At 36.2% G+C, this 15,283-nt stretch overlaps 1 long non-coding RNA gene across 1 annotated transcript in view; it reads left to right on the forward strand.

Moving 5' to 3' along the window:
* Positions 1 to 9,209, forward strand: part of LOC116274485 — a 66,947-nt gene extending 57,738 nt beyond the window's left edge. Inside the window, exon 3 of the long non-coding RNA XR_004183151.1 lies at positions 8,762 to 9,209. This is a non-coding gene — a long non-coding RNA (uncharacterized LOC116274485). The remainder of the gene's footprint in view (positions 1 to 8,761) is intronic.
* The last annotated feature ends 6,074 nt before the right edge of the window (positions 9,210 to 15,283 follow it).

Below are 15,283 nucleotides of genomic sequence, written 5' to 3' on the forward strand. Positions count from 1 at the left end.
TGGAGTGCAGTGGTGCAATCTCGGCTCACTGCAAGCTCCGCCTCCCGGGTTCACGCCATTCTCCTGCCTCAGCCTCCCGAGTAGCTGGGACTACAGGAGCCCGCCACCTGGCCCGGCTAAGGTTTTTTTTTTTTTTTTGGTTTTTTTTTTTTTTTTTTTTTTTTTTTTTTTTGGTATTTTTAGTAGACACGGGGTTTCACCGCATTAGCCAGGATGGTCTCCATCTCCTGACCTCGTGATACACCCGCCTCCGCCTCCCAAAGTGCTGGGAATACAGGCATGAGCCACCATGCCCGGCCTAAGATGGGTGTTTCTTTAAATAAGTGTTTAAATTCCAAGAACTGTGTATACTGGCAGCAAAATTTCTATCACATTTCAAGGTTTAAAATGTAAATCCTAACAATGACAACTTTAAATCCTTTCAGTGACTGTACAAGGTTAGTACTCAGTGGTGCCCTGACTGAATCTGTGAATTGCACAGCTCTTCTTGCTTGAAGAGTTTGGAGGGTTTAAACAATGAATACCAAACATTATAATGCTGACTGATGGCTTAAAGAGTGGCATGGTGACCCACTCTATCATGGACACTGAAGGGGAGACCACTCTTAGGAACTGGTCCTCATGGTGGTAACTACTGGCAAAGTCATAATCTCTACTGATTCTCCCACAAGTCAGGTAATCTGGTATAAACAGGATTCAGCCCAAGGCCAGCCTCTTCCATGACTGTTTAACATCATGGGACACAGCGAAAACCACATGTGAGAAGGAGGCAGAGATTGGAATGGTGCATCTACAAATGAAGCAATGCCAACAATTGCTGGCCATTACCAGAAGCTAAGAGAGAGGCATGAAACAGATTCTCCCTCAGAATGCTCAGAAAGAACAAACCCTGCTGACACTTTGATTTTAGACCACTAGCCTACAGAACGCCAAGAGTATAAATTTCGGTCATTTTAAGCCACTTAGTTTGTGATCTATAGCAAAGTCACCTTTGTTTTGAAAACAAATACAGGTGTTGACGGGGAATTATAGAAATATATTACAATGAACATGTTTGTAAACATGCCTTTCTAGATCCATATTCTGAATTGTTCCTTTAGAATGTACTCCTATATTTGAGATTACAGAGACCAAATATATGAAAATTTATAGCTCATGTTCCATTTTGCCAAACTATTTTCAAAAAAAAAAAGAATGTAATATTTTATGCTGAAATCAGCATAGATAGAAATAAAGTGCTGTTTTTTTTTTCTCTGAACCTTGCCAGCACTGGAAAGCAATAGTTTTGTTTGTTTATAAACTAGCAGGACTGTAAGTAGTAAACTCATGTCAAAACATTGTAGGCATTACTACAGGGAATGTGAATGGTCTATACAAGGATTAGAGAAGAATGTGGGGAAATAAGGGGAAAATAACTGACAGAGATGAATTTTTTTTAAATTTTATTCTGTACAAAACCAGTATGTGTGATTCATAGGAATGATTGGGTTTCAGAGAATGCAAACCAGTAAGCACAAAACTCATGGCTGCCAGTGATCACTAAGTGACCTTGGATCTCAGAAGGGAGGTGAAGAGAAGATATTGTCTGGTTCTCCACCCTCCTTCCCTGCCATCTCACCAGGAACAGATGAGAAAACACCAGGAAGATGTGCTGGGACAGCAAGGGAGTCCTCATGGAAAGATTGAACGTCAGCAGCCATTATGACCTGGACAAAGAATGTGTACAATCTCAGGAATTCTCAAAGAGAGCAAGGATTGTCAGCTTATAAAGTACATGTTAACATAAAGGTGGTGTCTCTTGGTCAAGGAGATGCCTTAAAACTGTGCGTCTCCTTGACTGAGAGATGGCACTTTCCTGTTCTAAAGCAAAAAACAAAACAAAACAAACCGTATGGAAAATATTGATACAAAAGTGTCATTTGTAGTACTCTGCAATAGTGAAAACTGAGGGATTGGTTAAATAACTTATGGCACACCCTTTATTGGAGTACCATCTAATCATTAAAAGGTATGATGTACTTCTATGCCTATTGTCATAAAATGTGTAATAATATATTGATAAATAAAGACCGATTACATAACAGTATATGAAGTATGTTTCATTACTGTAAAACCATATAAAATACATATATACTTATATTTCTTTAAAATATGTTCATAAAATAGAAATTTCTGTCATCAATAATTTGTCTGGCATGATCTTATCCCAGCTGTCTGCATTGTAACTTCCCCAGTCTGCAAGTCTGTGCTCAGAGTTTTACAACCCCATTTCACATTTCAACATGTCCCAATCCTGCTCCATCTGAAATCTCATTCCTTACCCTGCTCTGCTACTTTCCTCTTCCATTGCATTCATCTTTTTCAATCATACAATATGTGTATTATTTATTATATTAGTTGTTTATTTTTTCTCTCTCTTGTTATAAGCTCCATGCAGCCAGTGATTTCTGCCTGTTTTGTTCAAAGGTATATCCCACAAGCCCCAAGGAATACCTGGCACATAGTAGTAACTCAAAAATTTTTGTTGAAAAAAAAGTAGGATTATTTTTGTAGCTCCCAGTATACATTTCCAAATTTCTCCTCCAATGGTTATATAAGTTCACACCAGCATTGCATAAAAATACCTTATATGTATATATGTATGCATGTGCATACATGCATGTTTATGCATATTACACTCAAACAGTGGAGATTAAGCACCAATAAGTGTTAAACTTATGGTTGATCTTCACTTTATTTATACTTCGTATATGTTTTAATTTCAAAGGTGACATTTTATAATCAGAAAAAATAGGTCCTCCCCCAATAAAAGAAAATATGGGCTTACTGAATGAATTCCACACAAAATTCCATGAACAGCCTGGGACTTCCCAGGTGTGGCCAGACCTCAGGGAAGCTACAGTGACGGGCAGGAAAATAATCACAGGAGTGTCTTTCTCCATCCTCTGGAGACTGCCCAACTGGGACCCTCTGCTCCTTTCTCTGATTTGCTCTCCTCTTGTTCCACTGCCTGATATCCCTTATTTATTCATATTTTTTCTATTCTCTAATGACTACAATTTTCCCATGATGGAAATTCTTCCCTCTCTTCATCCCCCACTAACATATTAATTAAAAGCACAGATGATTTGCACTTTAATTTGTCAGAAATGTCTAAAAATCTGTCATTATACATAATATTATATCTTTATTTATAATAGATACTCTTAATAAGAAACCAATTTTAATAATTAGCAATACATGTTGAATATTATCAAATGCCTTTTTAGCATAATTTCCATTGAAATAATCATATCTTCTTCATGAATCCTGTAATGTGCATTATAATGAGCCATTTTTGACTGATAATACAAACCTTGCCTAATTTTTGTATCCACATGTTTTGTTAGGAATCATGCACATTGCCCTTAAGACTTAAGACTTGGAGGATGGAGCCTGGTAAATACCAACTGCAGCCACAGCAGTGCTTGACAGAATAGTACACATGCAGGTCAACTTGGTCTTTCTTACTTGGTCTTTGGATACTCTTCTCAGCTTCCTATCCATCTTTGGTTAATTAATCTTAATTTTTGAAGTCTGCCTTGAAAATTTATGTTGTCTGAATTCTGGTTTTAACCAATGTCTGGTTTGTCCTTTTATCACCAATCTATTCATATATTTTCATACACACACACACACACACACACACACACATATGCACACCTTGAGTAAGGGTGCATCTGTATTTCTGTACTTCTCTGTATGTATTATATTACCCTAATGGTAGAGGTACCAAGGAGCAAGTTTTATATACTCACTTCTTCTTTTGAACACATGAGAAGAGTCTTCTCATACCAAAATAACAGTAGAGAAGGTAGCTGGCATTATTCTCCTCCCTACCCCCAAGAGAATATAAAAATCAAATATTCAGCACGAGATTATCACCAGCGATATCCCGGAACTCAAATATGATGATTAGACAATTCCTCAGGCCACAGAGACATGAAAAACTCTGAGCAGATGGTAAGAGAAGTGGACTTCCACATCTGCAACGCCCCTCATCCTAATCTCCTGACAGAAAGTGTGTAAAAAAATTTTCCCCAACTCACAGTTTCCCCAACTCACACTGGAAAAAGTGAGTTCAAGTTGGACAATATTTCCCATCCTCTTGGGTTCCCTGGCAGGAGACTTGTCCCTGCTTCAACCTATGAGAACCATCATATATACCTGAAATGAGAAATATTCCTGAGGACAGTCAGAGAGAAAGGAGGGAGGTGTTACTACCATTCACAGCCCTAGAAACTCTTCTCTGAGCTTGGTCAAAGTAGATTCCAAATCAGAGTAGCTGTTCAGCAGACTGTTCCCATGCTGTAGGAAGTCTATTCCACAGATGCCCTATAGGAAGGGACCCCTAGCCAGCCTTCTCACACTTCTGGGATATCTCCTTTGGTACTTTCCCCATTTGGAACAAACAGAATTGTGATTGCTAACTAGAATCAAGACAGACCTGGGCTTAAGGTGCCATATGGTGCTGAAAATGGGGCAGCAACCTAATAGAAAAAACAAATAAACAAAATAAAATTAACAGGTAAATTATAAAGTAAATATATCCAGTAAAAACCAAAATAAGCCAGACAGAGAAGATTGGAATAATAACTAATCCTTCAATGCAAACAAATAGAGATACATCATGAAGGAACAACAGCAAACAGGGAACTATGACCTCCTCAAATGGACAAAGCAAGGAATCAGTCACTAACCCTAATAAGATGGTGACATAAAAACTCTCTAAGAATTCAAAATAGCAGTTTTAGGGCAACTCAAGGATCTCCAAGATAACACAGAAAAGCAATTCAAATATTTATTGGAGAAATTTAACAAAAAGATTGAAATAATTTTTTAAAATCAAGCAAATCTTATAACTCAGAAACATATATGGTAAACTGAAAAATTCTGTAGAGGCTTTCAACAGCGGGATGGATCAAGCAGAAGAAAAATCAGTGAGCTCAGAAACAGGCTATTTGAAAATACACAGTCAGAAGAGAAAAAGAATGAAAAGAAAGAAAGATCACCTACAAGATATAGAACATTACCTGAAAAGACCAAATATAAGAAATATTAGTATTCAAGAGGGAGTTAAACAAGAGCAGGGGGTAGAAATCTTATTCAAAGAAAGAGTAAGAGAAAACTTTCCAAAAATTGAGAAAGAGATAAATATCCAGGTACAAGAAGGTCAGAGAACACCAGATTTGACTCAATTAAGATTACTCCCAGGTATATAATAATCAAATTCTCAATGATCAAGGGCAAATAAAGGACCTTAAAAGCAGCAAGAGAAAAGAAGCAAATAACTTACAAAGGAGCTCCAATGTGTATGTCAACAGACTTCTCAATGGAAACTATACAGGCGAGGAGGGAGGGGATGGCATTTTCAAAGTACCGAAAGAACAACAAAAAAAGGCTGCTACCTAAGAATACTATATCTAGCAAAGCTATCCTTCAACTATGAAAGAGAGATAAATCTTTCCCAGATGAACAGTAGCTGAGCGAATTCACCAACACTACCCCCATCTTACAAGGAGAATTAAAGGAAATTCTTCAATCTGAAAGAAAAAAACACTAATGTGCAAAAAGAAAACATTTGCAGATACAAAAACCACTGGTAATATTAAATACACGAACAGAGCCAGAATACTCTAATACTGTAATTGTGGTGTGCAATCTGCTCATAGTTGTAATTTGAAGCTGAAAAGACAAATCTTTCAAAAACAATAATACCTAAAGCAATCTGTTAAGAGAGGGGCAATATAAAAATATGTAAATCGAGACAACATAAAGTCAAAATATGGGGAGAATAGAGGTAAAGTGCAGAAGTTGTTTTTCATTTTTTCTTTGTTTCTATTCTTTTCTTTGTGATCTAAGAAAAGTTGTCAACTCTTTAAAATAACTTGTTATAAGAAGTTTTTTTGTTAAGTATCATCGGAAGCACAGTGTAAAAACCTATACTAGACGGACTAAAAATAAAAAGGAACAAATTAAAACATACCACCAGAGAAAATCACTTAACCATGAAGAAAATCAGTATAGAAGGAAGGAATTAGAAGTCTAAAAAAAAAAAAAAAAAAAAACAAAAAAAAACACCCCAGAAAACAAGCAACAAAATGGCAACAGTGAGTCCTTTCTTACCCACAATGTTGAAAATAAATGGACTCAATTGTCCAATTAAAAGACATGGGGAGAAAAATTTAGTGATAGTATAGTTTTGGTTCCCTCTTTTATGTAATGCTTCTTTCCTGGTTATGGTCTTGGTTATGAATTTTTTTTCTTCTCCATTCTAATAAGAAATAAACACAGGTATATTAGAATGCTTTTAACTTGGACTATGGACTATCAGATGTCATCAGGGCTGTCCTGTTCTTAGAGCTTGGGATGGAGAATGAATAGACACAGATATTAAATTCTGACGTGTCATTTTGTCCTCTGGGTTCTTTGGGCACAAAATGTATACTTGTATAGTTCCATTATTATGAAAATTTAAACCTTTTGTAAGGTGTTTTTTTTCCTGTTTCGGTAAAAAAAAAGATTTTTAGATAACATCATTTATTCTCACTTAAAACTCATTTCCTACATTTTCCCACTGGGTCACAAGTAAAAAGCCAACCACTTTTCTGTCTTGGTAGGTTTGTATCCAGAGCAAGTACACAGTGTTTCTATTTCAACACTATTTTGAGATTCTTTTTTTTTCAAAAGAAGCTTTTTTTTTTTTTTTTTTAAGAAAAATTTTGCCTGCTGGAGTAAATGATTTACTAGGCAGGCAAAAGAGCAAGGATATTGCTCATATTAAATCTGAGAACATTCAAAGTTTTAGTATGCCTTTAAAGTTTAGCTCTTAAAACTTGGATAGCAGCCTTTTCTACTCAAACACCTGGAAACTGAAAAGAAGAAATACTATATAATCACATGCATTTCTATTCCTAGGATTTAAGCAGTAATACACTTTAAGGAACCATGTTGGAAATTTATGTTTAGATCCTATCTTAATCCATAGATAGGAATTCAAATTATTGAGGTAGGGTCATTAAAAATTCTTGTTTTATAATATTACATGAATAGATACTCCATACATTTATCTATTTATATGCTTACACACATATGAAATATATGTATAAATATATGTGAAATATAAAACTATATTTTGGAATATACATACTTAAATATATTAATGAAATATATATATATTTCTATAGAATTTTATTTCTATCACTATACATGATACACATAAAATATTTGAATAAAATATACCAAGGAATCAGGATCAATACTCAGACTAGTCTTTGTATAACCAGCTAACAAACTAACAACCTTCACATAAAAGAAAAGAGCAAGTATAGTAGAAAATCATCTATATCTAGACTGATATATATATTATGTATTTCATTGCAAAAATACTCTTATGGAGACCATTATTACTTTAAAATTGATTATTGAGCTTTTAGACTAATTAATTACAACTTTTTATCACCTTTTCACCAAATGTCATAAAAGTTTTGATACCGAATTTATCAAATATTTAGAACCAGAGGATCTTAATGAAAAGAGAAATCCTTGGAAGAATGAGGGAAAATTTTAACAAGATATTATACTAAACAGGCAATAGTAACAAGCCATAATCAAATAAGTTTGTACCTAATGATCCGTGTTAAAAATGAAGAAAAAATACATATTTAGCTTGAAAACCAAAGGCCCCAGGTTGATTCTTTGCTCTTGCTATTACTTCTCATTCCATCAATAGTAAAATATAGGTAACCAATAATTTTCTTATAAGTGCCAACATGTTTACTTTTTACCTCAGTGTGGTTCTTGGTTGTGCTTGAGGAAAAACAAAAGTCTTCAAGGTAAGAAGAGAAAGAAATAAGAAGTATGTTAACATTCTCAATTATAAAAATATGAAAAGGTATACAAGGAACCCACAATGAAAATTGGAGAAAGTTACTACCTGAGAGAATATTAGAAAATAACAAGTGAGCTAGCAATATTGACATCAGGGAGAACTATGAAATCTGTGAAGTATGTCTTAAGGGTTTTTTAGGGTATATAATATTTTACATATTTATGGGGTAAATTTAACATTACATGCATAGAATGTGTAATGATCAAATCAGCATATTTAGAGAATATATCATCTTGAGTATTTATCATTTCTATGTGTTTGGAACATTTCAAGTTCTCTCTTCTAGCTATATTAAAGTGTAAAATACATTGTTGCTAGCTACAGTCACCCTATTCTGCTATTGAACATTATAACTTGTGCCTTCTGTCTATCTGTATGTTTGTATGCATTGACCAACCTTTCTTCATACCCCACTCTCAATCACACACCCTTACTAGCCTCTGGAATCAGTCATTGTACTCTCTGCCTCCATGAGATCAAATTTTTTAGCTCCTATGTCCTAGTGAGAATATGTGACATTTGTCTTTCTGTGCCTGTCTTATTTCACCTAACATAATGGCCTTCAGTTCTATCCATGTTGCTGCAAATGCTTGGATTTCATTGTTTTTAATGGCTGAATACTATTCCATTGTTTGTTGATATGGTTTGGCTGTGTCTCCACCCAATTCTCCTTTTGAATTGTAGTTTTCATAATCCCCAGCTGTCATAGGAGGGGCCCAGTGGGAGGTAATTGAATCATGGGAGTAGTTGCCTCCATGCTGTTCTGGTGATAGTGAGTTCTTAAGAAATCTAATGGTTTTATAAGGGGCTTTTCCTCCTTTTGCTCCACAGTTCTTCCTGTCATCTCGTGAAGAAGGATGTGTTTGTTTCCTCTTCCACCATGATTGCAAGTTTCCTGAGGCCTCCTCAGCCATGTGGAACTGTGAGTCAATTCAACCACTTTCCTTTATAAATTGCCCAGTCTCGGGTATGTCCTTATAGCAGGATGAGAATAGACCAATACATTTATATAGACCACATTTTCTTTATCCATTCATTCATTTATGGATACTTAGGTTGATTCCAATATTGGCTATTGTGAATAGTGCTACAATAAATATATGAGTGCAAGCATCCCTTTTTTTTCCTTTGGATAAACACACAGTAATGGGATTGCTCAATTGTATAGTTTTACTTTCTGAGAAATCATCATACTGTTTTCCATGGTAGTTGTACTAATGTACATTCCCACCAACAGCATTTGTTATTTTGTTACCTTTTTGATAATGGTCATTCTAACTGGGGTGAAATGATATCTCAATGTGATTTTCATTTTGATTTCTGTAATGATTAGTGATGTTGAACGTCGTTTCATTTACCTGTTGGTAATTTGTATGACTTATTTTTAGAAGTCTATTCGTGTCCTTTTCTTACTTTTTAATGGGATTATTTGTTTTTTACTGATGAATTATTTGATTTCCTTGAATATTCTGGATATTAGTACTTGCTGGATGAATAGTTTGCAAATATTTTCTCCCATTCAACAGGTTGTCTTTTCACTTTGTTGATTGTTTCTTTGGCTGTGCAGAAGTTTTTCAGTTTAATATAGTTCCATTTGTCTATTTTTGTTTTAGTTGTCTTTGCTTTTGAGATCTTAGGCATAAAAACAAAATTAGAGGCTGTAAATACATGGATTTATTTCTGGATTTTCTATTTTGTTCCACTTGTCTATGTGTCTATTTTTATATTAATATCATGCTATTTGGGTTACCATAAACTTGTAATATATTTCTAAGTCAGGTAAGGTGATACCTTCAGTTTTGTTCCTTCCTTTTTTTTTTTTTTTTTTGAGACTGAGTCTTGCTCTGTCGCTCAGGCTAGAGCACAGTGGCACAATCTTGGCTCACTGCAACCTCTGCCTCCTGGGTTCAAGCAATTCTCTGCCTCAGCCTCCGGAGTAGCTGGGATTACAGGCGCCCGCCACCACACCTGGCTAATTTTTTTGTATTTTTAGTAGAGACGGGGTTTCACCATCTTGGCCAGGCTGGTCTTGAACTCCTGACCTCATGATCCACTTGCCTCATCCTCCCAAAGTGCTGGGATTACAGGCGTGAGCCACCGCGCCCGACCCAGTTTTGTTCCTTTTCCTCAGGATTTCTTTGGCTATTTGAGCTCTTTTTGGTTTCATATATACTTCAGGATTGTTTTTTCTATTTCTGTAAAAAATGACACTGATATTTTGATAGGGATTGCATTGAATCTGTAGGTTGCTTTGGGCAGTATGGTTATTTTAACAATATTAATCATTTTGCTCCATAAGCATGGGATGTCTTTCCATTTGTTTGTGTTCTCTTCAATTTCTTTTATCCAGTTTTGTAGTTTTCCTTGTAGCACATTTCCTTTAATGTGATTGGTGGAATTTATTTTTAAGTATTTTAATTTTTGTAGCTCTTATCAATGGGATCGCTTTCTTTTGTCAGCTAGTTCATTATTAGTGTGTAGAAATGCTACTAATTTCTGTATGTTGATTTTGTATCCTGCAAGCTTACTGAATTTATTCATCAGATTTAGGAGTTTTCGGTGGAACCTTTAGGATGTTCTGGGTATTAGATCATGTCATCAACAAAGAGGGACAGTTTAACTTCCTCTTTTCCATTTGGATGTATTTTATTTCTTTCTCTTGCCTGATTGTTCTAGCTAGGACTTCCAGTACTAGAGTGAATAAGAGTGGTAAAAATGGGCATCTCTGTCTTATTATAGTACTTAGAGAAAGGCTTTCAGCTTTTCCTCATTCAATGTGATGTGGAGTGTCATACATGGCCTTTATCATGTTATTATATTGAGGTATGTTCCTTCTATGCATAGTTTGTTGCGAGTTTTTTTTTTTTTTACCATGAAACGATGCTGAATTTTATCAAACACTTTTTCTGCATCTGTTGAGTTGATTATATAGTTTTTGTCTTTTATTTATTTTGTTGATATGATGTATCACATTTATTAATTTGTGTATGGTGACCCATCCTTACATCTCTGGTATAAGCTCCACTTGATCATGGTGTATCTTTAAATATGCTTTTCAATTTTGTTTGCTAGTATTTTGTTGAGAATTTTTGTGTCTGTGCTCATTAGGGATACTGGACTGCAGTTTTTGTTGTTGCTATTGTTGCATCCTTGTCTGGTTTTGAAATCAGTGTAATGCTGGCCTTATAAAATGAATTAGGGAGAGTTTTCTCCTTTTTAATTTTTTGGTATAGTTTGAGGAGCATTAGTGTTATTTATTCTTGGAAAATTTGGTAGAATTTAGCAGTAAAGCCATCCAGCCCTGGACTTTTCTTTTTTGGGGGACTTTTCTTAAAATTGCTGATTCAATCTCATTATTCATTATTAGTCTGTTCATGTTTATTTTTTCCTGATTCAATCTTCGTAGATTGTGTCCAGGAATCTATTTAGTTCCTCTAGGTTTTCTAGTTTGTTCGTGTATAGATAGGTGTTCATAATAGTTTCTGATGAACTTTCATAATTCTGTTTTATCAGTGGTAAAGTCTCATTTTTCATTTCTGATTTTCTTTATTTAGGTCTTTTCCCTTTTTTTCTTTATTAGCCTAGCAAGTGACTTATTGGTTTTGCTTATCTTTTCAAAAAACAAATTCTTTGTTTCATTGATCTTTTGTAATTATTTTAGTCTCTATTTTGTTTAGTTCTTCTCTGATCTTTATTGTTTCTTTGCTTCTAATAATTTTGGATTTGCTTTGCTCCTGCTTTTTTAGTGCCTTGAATTGAATAATTAGATTGTTTATTTGAAATATTTCTACTTTTTCAATGCAGTCATTTATTACTATAAACCTTCTTCTTAGCACTGCTTTTGCTGTATCCCATATGTTTGGGTATGTTATGTCTTGATTTTCATTTGTTACACATTTTTTAAAATACCCTCTTTAATTGTTTCCTTGACTCAATGTTTGTTCAGTAGCATATGTGTGTTTTGTTTTTGTTTTGAGAAAAGGTCTCACTTTGTCACTCAGGCTGGAATGCAGTGGCTTGAACTTCGCTCACTGCAGCCTTGACATTGCAGGCTCAAGCAATCCTCCTGCTTCAAACCCCCAAGTAGCTGGGACTACAAGAGTGTGCCACAATGTCCGGCTAATTTAATTTTCTTACTTATTTACTTATTTACTTATTTATTTATTTATTTACTTAGTAGAGATGAGATTTCACCATGTTTACCAGGCTGGTCCTGAACTCCTGAATTCAAGCAATCCACCTGCTTCAGCCTCCCAAAGTGCTAGGATTATAGACTTGAGCCACTGCACCCAGACCAGGAGCATGTTTTTAAATTTCCATGTTTTATGCAGTTTCCAAAGTTCCTTTTCTTATTAATTTCTACTTTTATTCCTTTATGTTCTGAGAAAACATTTGATACAATTTTGATTTTTAAAAACTTGTTCAGACTTGTTTTATGTCTTAACATGTGGTCTATTGTGGAGACTTTTCCATGTGCAGGTGAGAAATATGAGTACTCTGTAGCTGTTAGATGAAATATTTTATAAATTTCCATGTGTTTTCGTGATTACAGATATTTTTCTTTCACTTCCAGGTGTAGGATACCCTTACACATTTCTTGTAGAGCTAGTCTAGTGGTGATTAATCCTCTCAACTTTTGCTTGTCTGAGAAATACTTTATTTTTCCTTCATTTATGAAGGATCAATTTGCTGAGTATGATATGGCACTGGATATGATCAGCACTTTTTTCTTTCAGTACTTTGAATGTATCATCATTTTCTCTCCTTGCCTGTAAAGTTTCTGCTAAGAAATTCACCGTTATTCTGACTGATGTTTCTTTATAAGTGACTAGATGCTTTTCTCTTGCTGTTTTTAGAATTCTTTGTCTTTGACTTTTGACAGTTTGACTATAATGTGCTTTGGAGAAAATCTCTTTGATTTTTTATATTTGGGGATCTCTGAATCTCTTGTATCAGGATGTCTTAATCTCTTACTAGACTTGAGAAGTTTTCATTTATTATTTCATTAAATAACTATTACAATTCTTTCATTTTTTTTTTTTTTGCCTTTCTGAAAACCAAAAATTTAAATATTTGGTCCCTTTATGATGTCCCATATGCCACATAGGCTTTGCTCTTTTTAAAAATTTTTCTTTCTTTATATTTTTGACTGACTGGTTTATTTCAAAAGACCTGTCTCCAAGTTCTGAGAAACTTTGCGGATCAATCTAATCTATTGTTGAAATTTTGAATATATTTTATATTTCTTTCAAGGAATTCTTCAGTTCCAAAATTTCTGTTTTTTAAAAAATTTATCTCTGTTAAACTTCGCATTCATATCATGAATTGTTTTTTGATTTCTTTGTATTGCTTTTCAATATTCTATTCTATCTCATTGAGCCTGTTTAAAATGAATATTTTAAATCTTTCAGGAGATTTTGTAAAGTTCCGTTTGATTGAGATCTGTTTTGGTAGAATTATGTGTTCCTTTGGAAGTGTCATATTTCCTTGCTATTTCACATTTCCTGTGTCCTTACACTAATATCTGCTCATCTGGTGTAGTAGTTGCTTCTTCCAATTTTTTGAATTTGCTTTTGCAGAGGAGGACTTTTTCTTGAAGATGTATCTATGATGTTGGTTGGGTGGGGTGCTTTGGCTTTGATTTTGGTTGTGTGCAGTAGTGTAGTTTCTGTTTTATATATTTGGTTCTAAGCAGCATCACTGGTGTATATGATTTCCTCAGTGGATAGGGTGCAGTCATTAGTGGAGGCTGTGATGAATTTATGCTGGCGTCTGGGATGCCAGATGGACCAGTCTTTGGGTTCCAGTGGTGGCAGTGGTGGGCTGAGCTTATCTGTCCTTGGGCCCCTGGGCAGCATACACTGTCACTGGTGTTAGAGGGTCAAGGTAGGCCTATTTTTGGGTTTCCAGTATCTTGCTCAGATGCCAGGAGTGACAGTGATTAGTTACGTGGGTGGGCAGCTTATCAAGTCCCTGGGCAGCTGGTGTGGCATTAGCAGTGGTGTTACAACCCTCTGGGACACAAGTGGTCTGCACCGGTGTTGGTGGTTGCTGTGAAGGATTGGGCAGGCCAGTCTTCAAGTCTGCAGGTAGCATGTGTGGGTGGGTGCGAGCTGTGATGGTAGCAGCATTTTTTGTGGGAATGACCTCAGTCTCTGGGAGAAGTGTTCAGGTGCCAATGGTAGTGAACTGGGGTGGGTAATCTACAGACCCCTGAACAGCATGCTTGGATACTCAAGGGGAGCAGAGCTAGGCCTGGTGGACTTGTCCTTAAGCCTTTGATGGTGCTTGTAGGTCCCGGCTATGCTAAGTAGGGGTGGGCTGATCCATAGGCTGCCAGTGGAATGACTGGGTTGAGGCAGCAGCACCTGTGTTGCAGCCCTGCTGGAGGACATATATGCTGTCAGTGGGAGAAGCTGCAGACAGAGGGCTGGGGGTCATGCACTTCACTTGTGCTTTAGCCTGCAGAGGTGGTAGTGAAATTTGTCTTCAGGGCATGTGAAAATGCATGGCCCCCCCCTCTGCTAGTGGGAGCAGGGTTGCTGCCAGTGACTCATGCCTCAGTCTAGTATCAGCTGCAGGCAGGGAATGTCAACGCAGCTGCTTAAGACTTGAGGGCTTGTAGGATTCAGTCTGGGCTTCCTCTATGGAGCAATGCAATTGCAGTCTCCAGGGAACTCCCTTTGTTAGTCTCAGGCTCCATGAGGGTGAAGGGGCTCTCCCATGGCTAGGATTTCAGGAGTCTTCAGCAGGAATGTGGACTGTTGGGAATCTCTCTCTTACCCTTTTCCAACATTAGGGAGCCTCTCCAGGTCCCCAGCCTACACCAGTCAAGAAGGCTGCCTTGCTTCCTTCTCCTTCCTTGCTTTTGGTGCTTCCTGTCACTTCTCTGTTGAATTCCAGTGTTTTTCTTAGATGATTTATTTGAAGTGTAATTATCTATTCACTATTTTGGTTCCTCTTCATGGAAGAAGTGAGTACCAGATGCATCTAGTCACCCATCTTGAAGTCCCTCCCAGGCCCGACTTTAGATTCTTGAGTACATCTCCTGGCCGTGTATACTCAAGGTTCCTCCATTGAATGACCAGAACCCCTCCTTGCCAGTCTTTTTATAGTTCTTCCTTCCTATTATCTATCATGTCCTCAGAGTTTTCCAATAGATAATCTGCTAAATTGTTCTGTTTTAACAACAGCAAAATTGTTAAATATCAGTATTTAACAAATAAGCATCAAATATGTACAGGACACTCTCAGTGCATAAAAATTACCCCAATGCCTGGGCTTCCTCCCAAGTATCATGGGCAACAATCACAGAATTCTTCTTATTTCCTCCAACAGAGGGGAGTTATAGAT

The sequence above is a fragment of the Papio anubis genome, chromosome 4 (genome assembly GCF_008728515.1).
Source record: "Papio anubis isolate 15944 chromosome 4, Panubis1.0, whole genome shotgun sequence".
Classification (NCBI taxonomy): Eukaryota; Metazoa; Chordata; class Mammalia; order Primates; family Cercopithecidae; genus Papio; species Papio anubis.